This window comes from Pimephales promelas, chromosome 7 (genome assembly GCF_988280905.1).
Source record: "Pimephales promelas chromosome 7, fPimPro1.hap1.1, whole genome shotgun sequence".
Classification (NCBI taxonomy): domain Eukaryota; kingdom Metazoa; phylum Chordata; class Actinopteri; order Cypriniformes; family Leuciscidae; genus Pimephales; species Pimephales promelas.
In genome coordinates, this window is record NC_142775.1 from 30,251,700 (window position 1) to 30,258,794 (window position 7,095).

General features: G+C 35.9%; 1 long non-coding RNA gene across 3 annotated transcripts; it reads left to right on the top strand.

Annotated features, from left to right (window-relative positions):
• The first annotated feature begins 1,472 nt into the window (after positions 1-1,472).
• On the top strand, positions 1,473-4,638 carry LOC120487187 (uncharacterized). Of its 3 annotated transcripts, XR_016169316.1 has the most exons (4): positions 1,473-1,593; positions 2,097-3,089; positions 3,417-3,573; positions 4,009-4,638. It is a non-coding gene; the product is annotated as an uncharacterized LOC120487187 (long non-coding RNA). The 3 variants fall into 3 exon arrangements; XR_016169314.1 differs by having other exon boundaries at positions 3,417-4,638; XR_016169315.1 differs by having other exon boundaries at positions 1,479-1,593; positions 2,100-3,089; positions 3,417-4,638.
• Positions 4,639-7,095: the final 2,457 nt, after the last annotated feature.

Here is a 7,095-nt window from a genome sequence, read left to right on the forward strand (position 1 = left end):
TTACTCATTTATTCATGTTTCTTATTGTTGTCAGTATATAAAATGTAATTAATTTATGCATTAATTCATCGATTGACTGACAATTGAGATGTTTCACTGCATTTAGCAATATAAATGAATTCATGCATTACTGTCATATTACAAAACAAATTACATTTTGCTTGTTTTATTAAATTATATTTTTAGAATATAAAAAGTTATATAAGTATTGGTCAGCATTTAATTTTATTATTTTGTTTAAGTTTTGGGGTGGGCTAACAATGAAATTCATTCTGAGGTAATATTAATTTTTAAGCAGTGATACTTACACTTTTGGAGTATAAAATCAACAGTTTTCTCCAAAAGAGATCTTCAAGCAGCTGCCCGTCTCCTTTGTGCAGACATTACAAACGCTGTTCTAGGTTGTGCTGTCAAGTTACTGATGTTATGAAGTGTTAGAGCACCTGTCGCTCATATAATTTAAACTTATTATATGCAAGATCATGGAAAGATACTATAGTTTATGTATCATAGTGACAAAACAGAAAATATAAAGATCATTGGTTTGTGTACATCATAATATGACATAAAATTATACACAGGAAATAAGAACAATAAAAAAAGGCTAAATATCTTCATTATAGTTCTTCATAATACATAAAAAAAGTTGTTATATCCGAGGGATGAAACGAGGTAAATTCATGAAGAAAAAGAGGAAAACTTAAAGGAGAAACTTTTTGGGTATAAAATAAATAAATCAACAACATAATCAAGAGATGATGATTTTGGGGTTTCTTAATAAAAAAAATATCGTAAGAATAACACTGTTGGTCACATTAGTAGGGTTTAAAATATAACAACTTAAATCAACCCTAAATGTATTCACAAAATAAATAGGCAGCTGTTTCTTCAACAATACCACAACAAAATGAGCAAGTTTCATCAATATCAAGATATTTATAGGTAGATTAATTAAACGTATCGTTCATATTTTTTTTTTTATTGCATGAATGTGTTGCGCTTGTGATAACGCGTAGTAGGTCACATGATAACGTCAACATGGCAGATGTCCGGTTCGCATTCATACTCAACGAGATTTGGCTGTAAAGTACCTACTCTTTTAGCGCTCGATGAGTAAGTACTTATTGAAATTAAGTACCTACTCATTGAGTATGCGGTTTGGAACGCAGCCAATGATTACAAAATTATGGAATACTTCTTTTGGCTTCAACTTCTCAGGAAAGATGAATCTTTCTCGTAGCGTAAGCTAGCTTACGCAATACGAGAGAACCTCTCGTAAGAGAACAACATTTGTTATCTCGAGATAACGAGAAAATTAAGTCGTGATCACGAGAAAACAACAGTTGTTATCTCGAGATAACGAGAAAATTAAGTCGTGATCACGAGAAAACAACATTTGTTATCTCGAGATCACAAGAAAAATAAGTCGTGATCACGAGATAACAAGAGATAACAAGCCCTCTACTCTTGGGGCTTCCGTAAGCTGCCATCCTGTGGCGTCAGAAGAGGAAAAAAAATACATAAATAATTTAAAGATGGCGGTGAACACAGTTCAGACCAAATGCAGACACACCAGACCAAAACGTTCACAAGGTAAAACATCTAATAACATTTCATTGTTGACTCTTGTTAAGTTATGCATACTAGTAGCCTATTGTATGATTAAAAATGGCACTTTTGACAAAAATGTAAAGATTTATGCTGCTAAAGTTGATGTCCACATACAGTATGTGGACAATGGGACGTAACTTCGTTGAAACTGTATGTTAGCAAAAAATAAATGAGTTTGTAGTTGCATTGAGCTTCATGACGCATACTGGATCACTCACTCACTCACACACGAACTTGTGACTTGCTTGCTTACTCGCGCGCACTCACACCTACATGTGCCCTGTTACACAGGTTCAAACTTCTCTAGGGCCTGAGTCATGTTCCGTACACACATGAAACGATAATTTAGGGGACTGACTCCCGTATTTAAATGCGGTTTTCGCTTCTGAAACTTTGCAATGTGTACGTGGCCCTTTGGAGCCTTGAAGCTTAATTTTTGCAACTTAACAATTTGCTAAGTTTCATCATTTCTATTGTTGATTCAGCAGCATGGAGCAGCGTTGCCTGAGAAGAACCAGGGCTCTTCCCTCACACCTGAGGGGATTCTTGATGGAGGGCATCCCTTAAATTCAAGACTTCTGTGAACTTTCACAGCTGTCGGCTGTAATTGAGTTAGATCACACTTACAGCTGCATCTCTGCCAGAGCTCAAAGATCCACAGGTTTGGAAGAGCGCTATACCTGAAGAACGCTGCTGTCCTTTCCCTCATCCGTCCAGCCGTTTCAGTCTCTTCAGTGGACGCGAGTCAGCAGGAAGAGTCTGTCTCCATCCACGCACGGCTACCGCGTACAGGCCTACCAGAACTATGGAGCCCATGATGAAGTCACGCAGTGGTCGTGTGGGGATGGCATCCCGTCCCTACAGTCTTAAACTAGGACTGAAGATCAAGCAGCGACTGTGGGAGACACTCAACTGCCCTTCACTGGTGGAGATGGAGCATTCTGATGGACGTGTCCTGATCACGGAGAGCTTCTCCACAACAGCAGAAGCCTCGCTCCTCGAATCCACGTGGACATCAATGAAGAGCCCCTGCCTGAGGAACCCTGAAGAAAGAAGCCCAGACACTGAGTCATCACAGTGTCACATGGATAGGACTGTCATGATTATTAAACAACCTAGCTGCTAGCTGCGGCCATTTTAGATAACGCAATTATTGCCCAGTATTATTTTCTTTTATTTAGTCACAACAGTCATGCAGACCAGTGCAAATATGGATGTGTACATGAGCTTAACAGTACAGTGATTCACCTCACAGAACCATACTGCTGATCCACTTTCAATATTGTTGCTGCAGTGGGCAAACATGACTGGCCATGGCTAAATTGCTTCGGCCATAATCTGCCAAGAAAGTGAGAAGTGCCCTCGGACTTTGCTGGAATCTGGTAAGCACTTTCAGTATGAGCTGGATAAAAAGAAGAGACCTGAAACAGGTAGTGCAGACAGACGGAGGCCAACATTCCTCAGCATTAGTTGAGTGGGTAAGTGAATTATTTTATTAAACTATTTTTATTTATTTTTTTATTTATTATTGATAACTAATAATGTAAATGTATCTTTTTTTTGTACCTATTTTGTTATATTTCAGGCAAAAATTGTACGTCTGTTGTTTATAAAATGTATCACATATCTGGCAAAATATGTTCTTGTGCAATGTTACAGGGTAATTTTGACATCTGTGGGTTATATATATATATATATATATATATATATATATACTATGATAAAAACTAAATTTATTGGCTTTTCTAACTAGATTACTTAATGTTAAGTCAAAATAATTTGTTTGTGCTATGATTTTAATTTAGACATGCCGCTACACTCGTGACCGCTGGAGATGCCGCCGGAAGTGCCGCTTCGAGATGCCGATGCCGCATTTTGCGCTAGCCCTCTCTCCAAAATTGACAAACATGTCAACTCTGACAAACATGTCAAATTTCCTCTGGGATGTTTCTGCCCGATAGGGTACGAAACAAAACATTTTGGTGCAGATATCTAAAATCAGACTTGTCCTGGTTGATGACAGAAAATATGGGCACCTAAACTCGACCTTGTCCTTGTGACATACATCTTACAATAAATATCTGTGTGTTCTGTACTTGTTGAAAGTATAGCCCAGCTCCACTTCAAGAGCTACTGAAAAAGGCCACCTTTCTTGACCTAAGATACAGGGGCCACTTTGTAGAAGCTGATATTATAAATGATGCCAAAGACCAGATGATGATATTTGGTCAGATAACATATAACAATGATTTTCATTCTGCAATCTAAATTAACTGGATTCTTTCATATATGACAGTCAACATGACTGCATAAGATCACACTAGCAAAAGTAATTGTTAAGTGTTATATTAGGTAGAGATCCTGCTTAAGGTAACAGCTGCCCTTTACTTTTTGCAGTATCTGATAGAGCTGTGGTAGATGATGATGTCTACAAAACCTCTTGCACCTCCTCCAAAAAAGAAGACAAAAGCAGAACAGAAGAGCTTAACCTTATACACATGGCTTACCAAAAAGAATGGATGCTGAACTGACACGATACCCAAGGGAAGAGGCACTAGATACTCCGGCAGGCCGTTTAATGTGGTGGTGAGACAATGAATCCAGGTTTCCTTTCATTTCCAAGTTGGCAAGAAATTTGTGCAACAAGTACTGCTTACTTTGAAAGGAATGTCCAATACAGCTGGGAATATTGTGACCTGCTATATGCTCTCTTAAGCCAGAGAAATTTAGCATGCTAGTTTCTTTCCAATAATCTACCAAGCCATTAAGGAGCAGGATTGGATTTGTTTTGGAATGTGATTTATGGCCTGTTCTGCTATGTTAGTTTATTGTGATTATTTGTTTCTGTTATTTACAGTTTTTTCAACTTTCTGAAATATGTTTATGACTTTATTTGGGAATGAGAAATTTTCAGTTTTTTATTTTATGGTCACGTTTTGTGATTGTTTCTGTTATTCATATTTTCACATTTTTATTTACATTTGTTCTTTAAAAAAAATCATTTAATAAATTACTTGAATATTTAAAGGTGTTAAGAGCAATAATCTGTTATCACCAAATGGTTAATCATCAGCCAAATTTCATAATCGTGACAGCCCTGCACATGGAGCCTGGAGTATCAAACAGCAAGGCCTAGGAATTTTATATATATATATATATATATATATATATATATATATATATATGTGTGTGTGTGTGTATGTATGTATGTATTTATACCAATATTTATAGATTAATATGCAAGTTTCCGTTTATAGAATAAGTTTTATTTTCTAGATTGAGTCTTTCGACTTTCCACTCAGAGATGCCTAGTAGAAAAGGCTCTTGCTTCAGCCTAATATGTCGGAGTGACCGAAGTGAAAAGTGAACAGCGTTCAGTCTTCACTGAATGAGCACGAGAACAGTCAATTTAAGTGTTAAAATTCTACATGTAACGCACACAATGGTATTCTAATAATGAGCACTAACTGTAAAAGCATTATAATGTGTTTATCATTGTAGGAAGTCATTAATTTACATTTACACGATTACAGTAATGTATTACAATGATTGGTGTGAAAGTATACTCTCTTCTTTATTCACTAGCCTATATTATATATAAGGCACCATGAAAATATTTATTATATCAGTTGTCAACTAGCCAATAAGTAAGATAAGTGGATGCCACAAGATCTGAGACATAGCTTTGCTTCCACCTTCTGGTGAATCACAGTATGCATCCATTTTACAATAATAATAATGTGGAGTCTCCTGTGGAGATGGTGCTACCTCTTCTGTGGGGGTAAAAAAAATCAATACAATACGTGTGCATGCGTAACCTAAATGCTATATTCATTCACAAACAAGATTGCCTCGATCTCAAAACACAGACTTTTAGTGTTCACAATCACAACCAACGATCTCCTTCATGGCAGCACTTGAATGTTACAGTATCTCTTGTGCTATAGTTCATATGATTTTAGAATTGATCAATTGTTTGGAGGCGGATTATGTTATTTGCTGTGAGAGATGTGAACTAGCAGACAAAGGAAGAGAATCAACTATAATATTATTTATTATTATTATTATTAAAGTATATGGCCTATAGGCTACTATTTATATTATGCTTATATAGTCTATAATAATGTAATAGGCCTATAGGCTATTATTTACACTTATTTTTTTATATATACTATGTTTTTTGTAGTCTATAATGCACAAATAAAAACAATTAAACATACAGTACTGTCAAATAAACAATGTACAGTATAAAAAAGTCATATGGGGGAAAAGTTTTAATTTTAAGAAGAACTCATAGTTTTATAGCCTATAGGCTACAATTTGTAACTTCAACAAATGCTTGGTTCGTTTTGAGTCATGAATTCAGTTGTTAACAGGTGATTCGAAAAAATAATCATTTTAAAAATAATTGAATTAAACCAAATATTGCTCTATACATATTACAGATACATAAATGAATAGAGCTCTATTCATCTTACAACTAAATAAATAACAATAACAATTTCTTATTTGCAATAAGAAATGAATCGTTTAATACTCTTTGTGAACCGATTCAACAGGTTAATTGAAAATAATCCATCCCTATCGCGTGAAATCGAGTTTAGCCTACTAAAGTCTTTACATTTTTAGGTTGCTGAAACATAGCAGAAGGATGCATTCTTACACCGTGTCCTAACTACACGCGACGCGACGCCGCGACACGCGATAAAAGGTAACTTAGGCTATCTTTTCCATGTTAATCAGAGCTTTTGTCCTAACCAGACGCGACGGCGACACGCGAAGTTTCTAATTTAGAAACGGTTCCTATTTCTGCGACGTCGCGGCTGACAGAATGAAGAAATTACACTGGTTATGACTCGAGTATACATTATTCATTTTTAGTTAAAAACAGGTCACTGTGCCACAAGCGATAACGGATATTACCTCAGATTTTGAAAGCTTATAATGTTAGCGTTCAAAATGAATTCTATGCAAACATACAACTGTACTTCATAACAAAATTAGTCAATGAGTATATTTTGTTAATGTTTTGATTTTTAATAATGTTATTTCTTGATTTGATTATGTCCTTACCCTTTTCCAATGCGAGTGCGGGCCAACAGTGCGCTTTCAGAGACTCTGCTCACACCATGGGCTCACACGCTGTTCTGAATGTGTGGCATATCACAGCCGCGTCGCGTCTAGTGTGGACAGACACACTTGCTGTCGCTGGAATTTTATCGCTTCGCGTGTAGTTAGGACACGGTGTTACAATGTATATATATACAATGCCGTCAAAGCTCCTTGACAGAAAATAAAATATTTCCAATCCCATATGATTTTATTAATATTTTATTTGTATTCTATAGGCTAAGTCCACTCCATTTTTGGTGCGGTCTGTTTTTATGACATTTGTTAATAGTGTCAATCAATCAACTTTATTCCAGACACAAAGGTCCATAGAGACAACACAGTACAGATATTTAAATAAATAAATAACAATAC